This window comes from Polypterus senegalus, chromosome 7 (genome assembly GCF_016835505.1).
Source record: "Polypterus senegalus isolate Bchr_013 chromosome 7, ASM1683550v1, whole genome shotgun sequence".
NCBI classification, from domain to species: domain Eukaryota; kingdom Metazoa; phylum Chordata; class Cladistia; order Polypteriformes; family Polypteridae; genus Polypterus; species Polypterus senegalus.
This window is the reverse complement of record NC_053160.1, coordinates 113,738,474-113,754,407: the sequence shown is the minus strand read 5'-3', so window position 1 is coordinate 113,754,407 and position 15,934 is coordinate 113,738,474.

The window sequence follows — 15,934 nt, the reverse complement described above, 5'->3', positions numbered from 1 at the left end:
AAAGGTGCTATAGAAATAAAATATATTATTGTTATAGGTGGAAACTAATCAGTTTGTTTTATTATCACAGTGGGCAGCAGTTGCCCCTCAGCTAAAGCTGTCATTTACAAAGCAGCAGCTGGAACAGAAGATGTGTACCCTTGTAAACTTATTCAGATAGCCTCACACGATTCAGTATAACACACCAGAGAATGCATACTGGTTCATTCTTTAGAATAGCGCATTTCTTCCACTTCATTGCCATCACCTTCAAAAATATAAAATTTAAATGACATTCTGCTGAATGCAAGGTCTCTTCTTTCTAGTGTAAATATATTATCAAATCCCATGGGGCAACTGCATGTTGTAGATGACAGAAACTCCAGTGTAAGAAATGTAGATTATCCAAGCAGAAGTGTTTCAGAAATGACTGATGTAGCAAAATACTTAACTTGCAAAGACACTGAGTTCAGGGCTACTAAAGTTTGATTGATTGTCCTGAGAATTTCTGGGCAAACATCACAAGAGAATTAAATCTGACAGCTAGAGAGGAACTTGATTTAGATAGATAGAGCTTTATTTGTCCCCAGATACATTTTTTTGGCTTTTTACAGAAGTTCTTTAGATAGATAGATAGATAGATAGATAGATAGATAGATAGATAGATAGATAGATAGATAGATAGATAGACAATGGCCTGAACACATAAAAGAACGACTACAAAGGAAGAAAATTTAAAAGAAAGAAAACTTTTTACTTGGCAGTTACAATATCAGTGATGAATTATGCAGATGTATTGCTGCTGGTACAAAGGAGCCCCAACTGCTAAATAGTTTGTTGGTTGAAAGTACTCAATGTTAGTATGTCAGGGAGAGGATCTGTAGCATTGTTCATTACCGCATTCAGTCTTGTTTTAACTGTCTTCTTTGCTGCTACCTCTAGAGTGTGTCCTATAACTACGCCCATTGTTTTAATCAGCTTGTTGATTTGGTGGGCCTTTCTTGAGGTGATGTTACCTGCCCAGCACAACGCAGCATAGAAAAACCGCACTGGCCATCAAAGAGTTGAAGAAGATGTGAAGAATGTCACTACCTACATTAGTGGAATGCAGTCTAAGAAAGAAGAGCCTGCTATGCAATTTCTTATATAGTTTCTCTGTGTTATGGGACCATTCTCACCTTTCACTAATGTGGATCCCCCCACCTGCAGCAGGTGTCAATATGATCTGGCAACAAACAGATGAACATTGTGGATGTCCTGAAGAAACTGAGTAAGCCTTGCTAAAGAAACTAAAATTCTAACAGAGGTAACCAAAGGCAAAGAGAGATGAGGAATATTATTCTAGAAATGGAATCAACTAAATCAGAAGGCCATTTCCTGTGTTGGCATACCCTGACAGACCTTGCGCAGTTAACCTGATTGTGGAAAACCTTCCACCCAGCTTGCAAGAAAGACTGATAATTTTCAAGTCTCCAAATATAAAGAACACTTTATTTTCCATTGTTCAGCTTCTTTGTTACGTTTGCTTACTGTCAAGTAATAATCCAAAATGATCAGAATTTTATAATCTCTACAGCTAGTAATTTGATCTTTCCAAAAACAGAGAAGCCATTGAGATACAGATACAAAACTCATGTCATGGTGAGAAAGATTGAAAGGTCTATGCACAGTAACACCTTCCAAAAGGAAGTAGAAGATCCAGACAGCCGGTGCACCATACACAAAAGTCATATTCATTATCAAAATGCTATTCAGAAACAAGCACATTTACAAACAGAGAGCCGATCCCAGGAAAAAATGGCTATTTGCTTCAGATGTTGTGTATCACTAAGCATGTTGCAAATGAGTATAAAGCATCTGTAAAGACTGTAAAGGAGCTTTGCACCTTGAGTTTAAGAGGTTTTGGCAATTCAGCAGGGAAAGGCGCAGAATCGATAAAAACTGCATCGACTGCAGTTACCATTACTTCATATATACAAAGATCTTTGATCATGGCCAGAAATATGTTTTACAGTTTTTTTTTTACAGTTACCCACAGAGTGCAAAGAATGTGTTCAATATTGGACAACCAAACTAAAAACTGTCTAGCAAGATCACATTTCTTTTAATTAATTGATCACTGGACATTGGCCACCATACATTTTGAAAACCTATTCAGACAACTTGGAGACAACAGATTGCATAGACAGCCATCTTCAAAATGGAATCAACTGATAGGAAAACATGACTGATGCTTTCTACACTCATTAAGTGTGATTCAATACCCCATGACAGAATTGAAATTCTTACACCAGAAGTCACACAGTTTTATTCACATCTATGGCCAGTTGCAGATAAAACCCAGTTCTTAACCCCAGTGCTCCAATTCTGAACTTTTTCATTTGGTGTCCAAACAATATAATGGCCCACACAATATACCATATTTCCAGTGACTGTATTTGTGCTCTGGTATTATCGGTGAGGTTTGCATGGGAAGGACTCATAAGCCAACTGCTGTAAGCAGATTCAAGATGAATGCTCTATTTAATGTAAGATATCCTTCTTCGAACCCTGAATTGTCAACATTTACATCTGAGGAAGATTTAATTATTGTATACAATGGCATTCTTCACCCCTTAGCACTATTTAGAGACTAAAGGTCTAAATACAGGAATTGGAAACCCTGGGAACTTCAGTACTTCAGAGAACTTCAGATGATATTAGGTATCTTCTTCAGAAGAAGATGCCATGCCTCCTGAAATCATGGACAGAAAAATGCATACTAATGCTGCAAATCATTGGGTAGTACCCCAACCACTTTGCTATCCTTGCTGTACTCCAAATAACAAAGAGCAAGCCATAAAACATCTCTGGACTGTACAACACATGTCTGAGACATAAGGTTACAGCTTTCTGGCTTTATGCAATCAGGCAAAACTAGCTCTGCCATTGAAACAAAAGGAAGAATATTGGTACCTATCAATATTTGGTGTTTACCATCTAAGGAAGCCAATCGAGATCTTATGTCTTGGGTAAAGCTAAATTACCACCACACCCTGCACACATAGTACCACACTTTGAGTTCTTTGCAGTTATTGCATACCCATAGCTGAAATGCACTGGGATGCATTTGTAATACCTCCAGAAGATTTTATGTGTATGTCTCCAATTAAGTTACATGAAATAAATCTTTTCATTCAGATTAGGGGCCATTTGTCACTACAGCACATAATCCAGCAGTTAATGTCACCAAACCTGTGTCAGCAGCTGTTCTAAAGCATATTAACTGACTTTAAGAACAAGCATTCTGGCAGCAGAATAACCCAGCCACAGGGGATGCACAAACCACTGTGTTTCTTTGTACCGGTCCCAAACCTAGATAATTGGGGAGGGTTACGTCAGGTGGATCCGGTGTAAAATTTTGCCAGATCAATATGCAGACAACAATACAGATTTCCATTCTGAATCAGTCAGTTCCTGGGTTAACAACGGCCAACACCAGTACCATTAACTAACAGGGTGCTGTTGGAAATTGGGCTACTGTTGGCTGAAGAAGAAGAGGAAGAGGGAGAGATGTGTCCAGAGGCAGGAGGAGAGGAGGAAGGTAAAGAGAGTGGATCTGAGGGTTGGCAGTGTGACTGGTAAGGAGAGAGTTAGCTGATGTGACGGAGAGAAGGAAGGTTGATATATTGTGTGTGCAAGAGACTAAATGGAAGGGGAGTAAGGCGGAGGTGGATTAAAATTGTTCTATCATGGTGTGGATGGGAGGGTAAATGGGATAGGGATTATTCTGAAGGAACAGTATATCAACAGTGCTTTGGAGGTGAAAAGAGTGTCAGACAGAGTGATGATTATGAAGCTAGAAGGTGTAATGATGAATGTGTGTGTGCAAGGGATGAGAAAAAAGATTTTTGGAGTGAGTTGGATGAAATGATGGACAGTGTACCCAAGGGACAGAGAGTGGTGATTGGAATGGATTTCAATGGACATGTTAGTGAAGAGAACAGAGGGGATGAGAAGGTGATGGGTAGGTATGGTGTGAAGGAGAGGTACAAAGAAGGTCAGATGACAGTGGATTTTGCAAAAAATAATGGAAATGGCTGTGGTGAATACATTTTTTAAGAATAGGGAGGAACATAGGGTGATGTACAAGAGTGGAGGAAGATGTACACAGGTAGATTATATCCTATGCATAAGGATCAATTTAAAGGAGACTGCAAAGTGGAGGCAGGGGAAAGTGTAGTTAGATAGCATAGGATGGTGGTCTGTAGGATTACGTTAAAGAGCAAGAAGAGGAGAAGAGCGAGGACAGAGCCAAGGATCAAATGGTTGAAGTTGAAAAAGGAAGACTATAAGGATGAGTTCAGGGAGGAGGTAAGACAGGCACTGGGTGGAGGTGAAGAGTTGCCAAATAAGTGGGCAACTACAGCAGAAGTAGTAAGAGTGACAGCTATGAAGAGGATGAAGAATGTAAGGGCCGTTGGTACAGATGGCATACCTGTGGAAGCATGGAGGTGTTTAGGAGAGATGGCAGTGTAGTTTTAACCAGATTGTTTAATGGAATCTTGGAAAGTGAGAAGTGTCTTAGTGGAGAAGTGTACTGCTGCTGATAATGGGGATGTGCAGAGCTATAGTAACTACGGGAGGATAAAATTGATGAGCCACAGCATGAAGTTATGGGAAAGTCTGTCTGGAACAGAAGCTTGTCGATATTAAATCCTCCTTTAATTTTTCCATCTAGTAAGATGCGACGACGAAGTTCCTCTGCAAGCTGAGCCATGAACATTCTTCTTTTCACAGTGACCTCCGTACATGCCTTGCACAGTATAAGATGGTCCAGATCTAATTATGCAATTGTCATTACACTATAACTTATTAAGTTTATTACATAGAGAATCACCCGAAAAATTCCAGAACATCGAGAAGTGTGTGAACTGATGACATGAAGAATCATCTTTGCACTGAACTGGAATCGTCCCCACATAAATCAAAGTCATCCAGACGATCTGGATCTGCATAATTAGATCTGGACCACCCTGTACATGTGCGTCGATCACCACCAGCATGTTGTAGCACACAGCAACTGGTCACCTGCATGTTCTTGCACGCACTGAATAAGCTCCTGATCTGACTCTAAGTAACAGCGCCAGCATAAATTCACACCTGATTTGACGCTGTTCATTTTCAAATAATATTATACACTTCTCTCTATGCTGTGGTTTATATTACACACCTGAAAGAAAGAGACAACATATGTGAAAACATCATCTCACTAATGCAATATTATCTGAGTTTTTTTCGTAGACTCTGGTAATTCTAGTGTTAAAAGAGGTGAAAAAGAGTGTAGGCAGGATGGAATGGGTAGAGAAGAGTGTCAGGAGTAATTTGTGGCAGACTGGTATCAGCAAGAGTGAAAGGGAAGGTCTACAGGACAGTAGTAGTACCAGCTATGTTATATGGGTTGGAGACAGTGGCACTGACCAAAAAACAGGGGATAGTGATGGAAGTGGCAGAGTTAAAGATGTTAAGATTTTCATTGGGTGTGACAAGGATGGACAGGATTAGAAATGAACACATTAGAGGGTCAGCTCTGGTTGGACTGTTTTGAGACAAAGTCAGAGAGGCGGGATTGTGTTGGTTTGGGCATATGCAGAGGTGAGATGCTGGGTATATTGGAAAATGAATGCAAAGGATAGAGCTGCCAGGCTAGAGGACAAGTGGAAGGCCAAAGAGAAAAGTTATGGATGTGGTGAGAGAGGACATGCAGGCGATGGGTGTAACAGAGCAAGATGTAGAGGACAGGAAGATGTGGAAAAAGATGATATGCTGTGGAAACCTCTAATGGGAGCAGCCAAAAGAAGAAGTGTGGTAGACAGTAGGACTTTAGGGACTTTCAGAACTAGACTTGATTTTATTTTTGAAGGATTAAGTGGATAGGAACAATGACCTTTGTTGCATGGGCTGAATGGCCTATTCTCATTTAGATTGTTCTAATATTCTAAAAAAAATTCTTTCATAATGTGTAAACGATAAGACATGCAGGTGATGGTTGTAACGAGCTAGATGCATAAGACAGGAAAATATGGAAAAAGATGATCCACTGTGGCAACCCCTAAAGGGAGCAGCTGAAAGATGAAGAAGATTCTGGCAGCAGAATAATTTAAGGAACTGACAGGGAATTATCTGAGCTTGTAGACCTAGAGTTTGACAGAAGGTGATGACTTTAGCTTCAATGATTAAAGAAAGGACTAATGAATCACACTGGTTTGAATGCTTCTGAAGCTGGAGATCTCTTTTGCAAGGTATTCACACTGTATAGTTATTCTCCCATGCTTCTCATACTGATGGTTTAATGGGTGACACAGATGCAGTAGCATGCATGTCAATATTAAGGTGTTCAAAATTAAATGTTCAAAAATAAAAAAAAATAAATGTCTGTAGAGAGGAGAAGACATCTCTAAACAATGTCCTCTAAGAAAACTAAACCCTGTAATTAATTAAAATGAGCTATTTAGGGTAACTGGTTGAATATGTTCTGCTTGTTTGAAAACAGAGGATAAAAACCTTTTGATATTCCCTGCCAATCGGCACATTGCCATTTTACTAGTTAGACATTGCCATGAACAGGTGGTGCTTCAAGGATGCATTGTGCACAGCCCATTGCAATAAATAGAATACAGCCAACAGCAAACATGGGCAGTAATATTCAAGTTTGCATACCCAGTCAGCTCATCTAGATGTTAATGAAACCTTCTCAACATTAAGCTTTATTAATGCTTTGAGATTATTATTATTATTATTAGTAGTAGTAGTAGTCTCACTTTCCCAGTTCTAAGAAATTGCCATCTACCAATTGCTTTAAGTGTTATGTTCAGTCCTTCATTCTTAAAAGGAGTCGAGTGAAGTTCAAGAAGCATTGTTCAGTTAGTTCTTTCATGTTAAACCTTGGCAAAAATAAAACTTTTTACAAGCAATACTGGGGCATTTGCTAGTGAAACCTTCTGCATTTATTGTCCACTATCTGTCTAAGCTTACATGGACACACACTACTGAGAGCAGAATAGTCACAACAACACATTTAAACATCCTTCATTTACATGTTTTTTAATCAATGGTTGCTTCCCTTTGTATGCTATGCCCTAATGTCTCCCAGAAACTCTCAAAATGTAGGTTATTGTATCCCCACCACAACACTAGCTTCTTTATTTCAAAGGGCTTACAGTTCTCTTGTACTAAAAAGGAAAGAGAAGAAAAGAAGAAACAGTTAAAATGCAAATATCTGTGGAAGAGAAGTTAAAGCTTACAGGCAACCCTGAAGTAAAAAGGTACTTCAGTGTTAAAAGAACCTGCTGAACTAAAAACATTCAGAACCACACTGTCAGCTCTAACCAAAGCACTTGGTTCGGTGACCTGCATGAACAAACCTTGTCTATTCTCCTATGTCATGTGCACTCTTCACACTACTCGTCCTGTGTGCTTTGGTTGGTGCATCACTATTTTTTTTTTTATAAACGCAGTTATTCATTCATTCTGTAGTACTCTTTCATTTTTACAAAAGCATGACCTAAAAAAAGAAAATATGTATTTCACTTTCTCTACCAATATCTTTGCAAATCCTTTAGCTTAGGACTTCTCAAACTCAAGTTGTTGTGGTGGCCGCAGGTTTTTGTTCCAGCCAGCTTCTGTATTTAATTGGACTCCTGAGCTAATTAAGTGAACTGCTATTTCTCAGATTATGTGTTTTGGGAACAATACATAAATTAGTCCTGGAGGACCACTGTAACTTCAGGTTTTTTGTTTCAACCAGATTCATAATCAGTGGCAATAACTGATAACACTGAACTAATTTAATTAGCTGTTTGTTTTTTTTTTTGTTTTCTCTTCTCTTATTCTACATTCAGAAAAGCTCATCAACATTTTTTTTACATTTATAACACATTTAGAAATGTTATATATTTTTGCTATAGATTTAAATGCTTATCTCTCCTTTGTTGATTTTGTTATATTTTGTTCTCTTTCTCTGTGTAGTTTGCTCCTTTCATTGTATCTTAATAATGACAAATAAAAATGAGTCAAACAGATGCTCAAACAACACTGAATAATGAAAGGTTGCAGATACTTTAGTATCAGACCCACTAATTAGAAAATAAAGAATTAATTAGAAAAATTAGAACACCTGATAAAGTAGAATGAACATCAAGATGAAAGTAATGTTATAAAGAAAAAAAATTCCTTATTTCCATGTAACTGCTTAGCACATTAAAAAAAATACCAAGCTTAATTTTCTAATTTCTATATTGTTCCTAAAACACTGAATCTGGGAAATAACCGTTCACTTAAGCCCAGGAGTCCAATTAAAAAAAGAAGTTGGTTGGAACCAAAACCTGCAGCCATGGTCCCCAGGACTGAGTTTGAGAAACCATTTTCTTTTTTTATCCCACTTACAGTGCTATTTCAAACTATTTTGGGAATTTCAGTTTTACTCCCCTTAGCTAAACCTTAGTGCCAATCAATTCATTGTGATTTTCGAACCCGGGCACAAACAAGCAGACATAGAATGTTCCCAAAACACACGTTTTAATTCTTTCTGCTCTGCACAACACAATAACAGTGCACCAATCACAAAAAAATAAGTCAGTCTCTTCCCTTTGAAATTCCTTCGCTCCACTCCTCCCGTCGCAAGCTCTGTCCTGTACTTCCCGACTCCGGCTTCCGAATGGAGTGAGGCAGCCTCCTTTATACTGCACCAGGTGTCTCCTGATTGACGTCCGGCAGCACTTCTGGTTGTGGCGGAAGTGCTGCATGCGGAGACTCTGGAGCTGCCTAAAAGCCCCCTGGTGGTGGCCACGGTCCCCTGCTGGATTGAGCTTTTAAGCTCCAATTCTGTAGCCCTGCTGTAAACCAAAGAAGCTGCCCTCTTGTGTCCCAGGGGAGGTACTGCTGATAATATGTCCATTCCCTCGGTCTCTTCAAAAGGGTGTCCCGTCCGGGCAAGATCCCCGGCCGTCCATTACATCATTTATTCACATATACAGGTAACATCATAGATGGATGAGGAGAGATGTTAGGGAAGGTTGAGACCATAAGTCAATACCACATAATAATTACATTTAGATTTAATCATCAAATAAAGAGACTATACCATCTCCTTTTGTTTTCCATTGTCACTTCCTTTTGACACTCCCCCCACCAAAATTTAATAACATCTTAGCAGTAAATCAATAAAAAAACAACTTTGTTTCTTACATAATTTGCAGCGATATATGTACTAAAGTCCCCATGAAATGCATGGTCACTGCTTTTAATTATTGTTTCAAAAATTACATAGATAGATAGATTTTTTTTCTTCTGTATCATTGTTCTTGTTGTTTTACATATAAATCAGCAATATCTTCTTTACATATTCTGTATATTTGCTGAGACTAAAAATCCCTAGCTAGACTGAGGTAAAAGAGAAGTTAGGTTTGTGGCTTCTCCCTTCATTGATAGGGAAGTTAGTTTGATTTTGACTTTTGTTCTCATAAAGCCAAAGAGTACACACATTCCTTGCTGTTCTGTATTGATTACATGACAGAGTATGTATACATTCTCAGCAGGCTGTGCAATCTCTTATAGACATCCTCCTCAATATATGAGGTCAGGTTGGACAGCTCCTGTTGGTTATTTGAATCTTAATATTTATATCAATTGTTCACTCTGCAAAAAGCGATTCTAAAAGATGGTGCAGTAAAAATGGCAGTGCTCTGTGTATATAATGTAACATTTAAATTCCTGGCTTGATGTAAAAAGAAGAAAGGAGAAAAAAACAGAAGTCACTTGGTAGGAAAAAACAGCAAAGAACAAAATAAACTATTTAACAAACAGTGACTTCTGTGAAAGAATCATAAAAATGTGAAAAATGTGTAATTTCATAAAATGTGCACAGAGTACAAAGAATTCTAATTTTCATGTACTGCTATATTTTTCATGACAACAGCATCACTAATTGCAAAGCATAGAACCCAGGGAAGCACACATTCACATTCAATCACACCAGGCCAATTTATAGTTGTTAATCAAAAACAGTCTGCTTAGTTACAGTGTTTTGTCCAGCCAAATGTAACAAAACAAAGAAAAAATTCACACATCTTTAGTAAAGGTTCATCCTTCTATCCTTGGAGATAATTTGCCACAGGACTAGACTTTCATCCTTTCACCAAAATGTACAGGTAAACTGCCTTATAGATGTATGTGTTGGGTACAATTTTTAGAAGCAAGCAAAATAACTATTTAAAAATGTTATAATTTAAAATAAGCTGATTTTCAGTCATCTTTATAATATTACTGATCACAGTCTTTGTTTGAGCCATCTAGTTAAGGGTGCTAAGTTTTTGAATCTAATACCTCTTATTAACACTAGAATCCGCCCCACCTAAAAACGCTTCTTAAATCCCTTCACACCTCTCCGCCAGCGTCCTTTGTCCTCTAAATGTGCTGATAAACTCAGGCTGCAAGCAGCCGGCTATTCCATCCCCCCACCAATTTAGAACGTGTACAAACTTCTCCCAGCTCATGCCTTGATTAATTTTCTGGGATTGAAGTGGAGTTTTAGAGTGGAAATAATAGATCCTTATTTGGAACATACGCATTTCATGTGTGTTCTGTTTCTACAGTAATCTGTGTAAACATATTTTTAAAACAGAAACGTTTTTCATATTCTAGTAGTAAATGACAAAATGTAGACATAAACTATATAATGTATGAAGCCTGAAGTCCAAATATCAAATAAACACTTTCACAAAACGTACAAATATAACACAACAACTGCGCTTTTATTCTAAAGTATAACTGCAGCAAAAAAGCCGCCTTAACAGGCCATACTGACACATGTTCACTGCAACTGGTGCGGTGGTGTAATGGTATCAGCTGCTGACTGGGAATCAAAAGGTCATGAGTTCAATCCCTCACGACTCTGTTTTGAGAAGTAAACTGATCTTATTCTTACTATTTTAGAATAAAAACATACATTTGATTTCAGTCTGTAACAGCCAGTGTAATTTATGATACTTGTAAAGGTTAGCTTTGGTTTTTTTTATTCACTTTTCATTCTCTCAGTTGCATTCAGGGTCCTTCCCTAATACCACCCCCACCCCCCCCCAACTGACAATGCTGTTTTCACATAAAGACGCCCTATAGCTCTGCAGTGTATCACGATACATTCTCTTACCAATGCTAGCGAAATGAAGTGTCTGCATGCACTTTTTGTGGCATTACACGTGTATTTTTTGAGCATGTCTGTGCCATATAAATAACATTTGAGCTATAGCGCGTCTTTATGTGATCCAAATAAATAACATTCGAGCTCTAGAGCGCCTTTATGTGAATAATTGGATCACATAAAGATGCGCTACAGCTCAAATGTTATTTATTTGGAGAAGCGCTATAGCTCGAATGTTATTTATTTGGATCACATAAAGAAGCGCTATACCTCGAAGGTTATTTATTTGGAGACGCTCTATAGCTCGAATGTTATTTATTTGGAACAGACATGCTCAAAAAATACATGTGTAATTCCACAAAAGGTGCCTGCAGACACTTCATTTCACTACCATTGGTAAGAGAATGTAACATGATACACTGCAAAACTAGTGTCGGAGCAAGAATGCACATCGCACTTTTGCCATCGCTGTACTTTGTATATGTATATGGAAAGATCTGCATTTTACATGTGCCTTTACGCTGTAGGAAGTGAGTACATAAATAAATATAACTAAAGGTAAATAAAGAACTGAAGCTTGTTGATGCTGCATCGTCTTTTCTTTTTCCATCGCCTTTTCCTGTAAGAAGCGTTGTACACACTTCTCTCTATGCCGTGGTTTCTATTACACACCTGAAAGAAAGAGACAATATATGTGAAAACATCATCGCACAAATGCAATATTATTTGAAAACGAACACTGTCAGATCGGGTTTGAATTAATGCTGGCGCTATTACTTAGAGTCAGATCAGGAGCTTATTCAGTGCGCGCAAGAGCATGCAGGTGGCCAGTTGCTGTGTGCTACATACAACATGCTGGCGGTGATCAACACACATTTTAAAAAAATCATGTGATAGTACAAGCAACCGGCCACCTGCGTGCTCCTGCCTTACTGAATAAGCTCACGCCTTCTGGTGCATGATGTCAGCGCAGCAGCGGAATATAAAGAAGGAGACAAATACATGTGACATTTTGAAGAAAACATTTTATGACCTGAATAGTACCAATCAGAAAACATCGTTGCACTAATGCAATATTATTTGAAAATGAACAGCATCAGATCAGCGTATGGTATTTCTAAATGTTTGTTTTTTTTCAGTCTGATTCTCTCAGTCAGACTGTATATTTGTCTCTTATTCAGTGCGCTTATTCAGTGCATGCAAGAACATGCAGGTGGCCAGATGCTGTGTGCTACAACATGCTGGCGGTGATCAACGCACATTTTAAAAAAAGAAACAGACAAATATATGTGACGTTTTGAAGAAATCATTTTATGTTATTTATTTACTTACTTCCTAAAGCCTAAAGTCACAAATAGTGTGTAGAGGGCATGCTCAAAAATGTGAGTAAAGCCATGAAAAGTGCCTGCTGACACTTTAGTATGCAAGCAATGGTATGTGCATTCTTGCTCCGATGTAGAAGAGAGCTGAGTTTACCTCTGTTATAGCGCATCTATGTGAAAACAGCAGTGTCAGATGCGGGGGTGGGGTGTGTTTGGGCTTGTGAACGCGACTGAGATAATAAAACTGACTAAAAAACAAAAACAAAAAAACAAAGCTAACCTTTGTCATCATAAATTACACCAGCTGTTACAGACTGAAATCAAATGTATGTTTTTATTCTAAAATAGTAAGACTAACAGCAGTTTACTTCTCAAAACAGAGTGGTGCAGGATCAAACTCGCAACCTTCTCATTCCCAGTCAGTAGCTGATTCTATTACGCCACAGAGGCAGTCATAACAAACAGGTGTCAATGTCGCATGTTAAGGCGGCTTTTTGTTTCTGCAGTTATATTTTTGAATAAAAGCGCAAATGTTGTGTTAGATTTGTACCTTTTGTGAAAGTGTTTCTTCGATATTTGGACTTCAGGCTTCATACATTATATAGTTTATGCCTGCATTTTGTCATCTACTACTAGAATATAAAAAACGTTTCTGTTTTAACAATGTGTTTACACAGATTACTGTAGAAACGGAACAGACATGAAATGCGTGTGTTCCAAACAACAATATTATTTCCACTCTAAAACTCCACTTCACTCCCAGAAAATCAATCAAGGCATGAGCTGGGAGAAGTTTGTGCACGTTCTAAGTTGATGGGGGGATGGAATAGCCGGCTGCTTGCAGCCTGAGTTTATCAGCACATTTAGAGGACAAAGGACGCTGGCGGAGAGGTGTGAAGGGATTTAAGAAGTGATTTAAGGTGGGACGGATCTGCAAGTTTTTTTGTAGTCTCCGGTAATTCTAGTGTTAATTGAGTTACATAAGAAGCTGCTATGAGCTATAAAGCTGACCATTGCAGTTAGCACTGCTGCTTGACAGTTCCCAAATGCTGGAGTAAAATCATTGCCTATTTTCTACATGTTTCCATAGTTTTTCCTACAGGTGGTGTCCCTCCCACATCTCAAAGACTTGCATATTAATATTATACCAACCATTTATTTTCTATCTTGCTTATTAGTTACAAAACTGCAAGGAGACAGTGTCTTTTCTGGCAATACTGGATGGGGAAACAACCCAAGACAGTGCACTTGCTACTGGCAGCTATAATCTGGCCTATTGTGAATGTCCACAGCAGTGGATTATCTACACATACTGTTTTTTTCATGCAAATGCATGCTTCCAAAATAATGTTGCAAGGTAACACTAAAGGAGGGTCTATTTCATTAAACAAAATTACATATTAATAACAAATTAATATCCACAGAATTGTTAAAGAGGGATGGCTGTGTCAATCACTCTTGCACATGTAAGTGATTAACTAGCCTATTCCTCCATTCCATTGGTGCATGTCTTTATTTCCATTGGTGCATGTCATACGCCTACAACCATGAATCTTGCTAATTCCCCACAGACCCCCACACTAAAGTCCAGGGATCAAATAAATATTTCTATTAAAAAAGACCTATAAACTCAAAATAACCTACAAGGTTCTTCTTCAAAATTACCACAAACACAATTTTTTCTCCTTTTTCCACCAGTTCTACTTTAACCTTCTGTTCTGCACAAGTGACGCAAGGTGGTTCCCTTTAAGCCAAATCTGGGAGTACTTAATGCACCACTACATTGCATGGAAGAAGCCTTTTTGGGCCAGGCAAAAGCCCCTCAAAATAGGGGTTCACTCAGGTGGCACCCACGGCACCCTACGGGGCTGTTCAGTGGGACAGCAACTCCCAGGTTGCCCCATGGGTATGTGCATGGGTGTTCCAACAAAGGAACTCTGCCACCTAGTGCATTGGTTGAAACCATAGCCTTCATAGACAGTCTCCCCCTGTCCTTCTATTACATGGGTCTTTCAGGCATGTAAAAGGCCACCCTTCCCATTTTGAGAAGCCCATCCAAACCTACCTGCTATTGAAATGGTCAATATAAATGCCATCTCCAAATGAAGTGTAAACTCAAAGTGGTAGGAAATGCTTTTGAGACCTTTAAAATGTCCAAAATGTATCCAGGGCAGGAGCCAGCCTGCAACGTTTGCAATATAGCTCCAGCCTCACTGTGTTACATATTTTGGGAATACACCAAATTAATATTGTTTTAGTCAAAAATGTTTGAATGCTTATCGAACATCTTTGGTGTCAGAGTCATTTCTAACCCATTAACAGCTGAGTTTGGTGTACTCCTAGATGGGCTTAAAGTGGACAACAAATCAATTGTAATAGCCTACACCACACTACTAGCATGTAGACTTATCTTGCTAAATGGGAAAAATCCACACCCAAAAATCCCAACCTACCTTTTTTAAGTCAATGGAGAGATGATGCTCTATACTATTTGAAATTGAGAAAAATTAAATTGTCGCTTAGATTATCTGTTCACATTTTTTTACAATATGGCAAGCTTAATAAAATTTTAGAATAAGTATTCATACCGAGGGAAAATTACATTTCCCACTTTTTTTTTCCTATTTTTCCCCATGCTCTAGGCTCTCCTGTCTCTCAGGTGAGGATTGGACTATGTTTTATTAGGTTTTATCATTTTTATTTTGTTCCTGCTTTCTTTTTTAACTTTCAGATGTTTTTTCTTCTTTTTTTATACTTCAACTATGAAGAAAATAAAATGGATAACGCTTGTTCGATAATCAGATTTATATACACAAGATATACAAAGATTCAAAACTTCCCTGGCTTGTTTACATTACAGCATACCCGACTTAATGATGACCTTTGCTCATTTTTTTCCTTGGATACACTGAATTTGGAGAATAAATGAATACTGTGAAACATGGAGGAGGGTCAGTTATGCTTTGGGGCTGCTTTGCAGTGTCTGGCATGGGGTGCCATTTCTCAAAATTTAATTTATATTACTGAGGATGGACAGGACACAGTTAATTATCTTCAGGACACCTCTGTGAGGAACTATAAACTGCCCTGCAAGAAACTGATGAGGACAAATAAACCCCTACATTGTGGAGGGAGTTGCGTCTTCACAGTGTTGTTATTTGAAATACTCTGCTAAATCAAAACTCTAAAGCAAAGTCTGCTTTTTGTTCAATATGGAACATGGAATAAACCAATGAGTGCCAATTACTTGTGCCGATTTCAAGTTATTTCTGATATAATAAATACATAAATAAATAAATAAATAAATAAATAAATAAATATACACACTCACTGGCCACTTCATTGGGTACACCTTGTTAGTACCAGGTTGGACCAACATTTGCCTTCAGAACTGCCATAATTCTTTGTGGCATAGATTCAAGAAGGTACTAGACACATTACTCAGGGATTTTGGTTG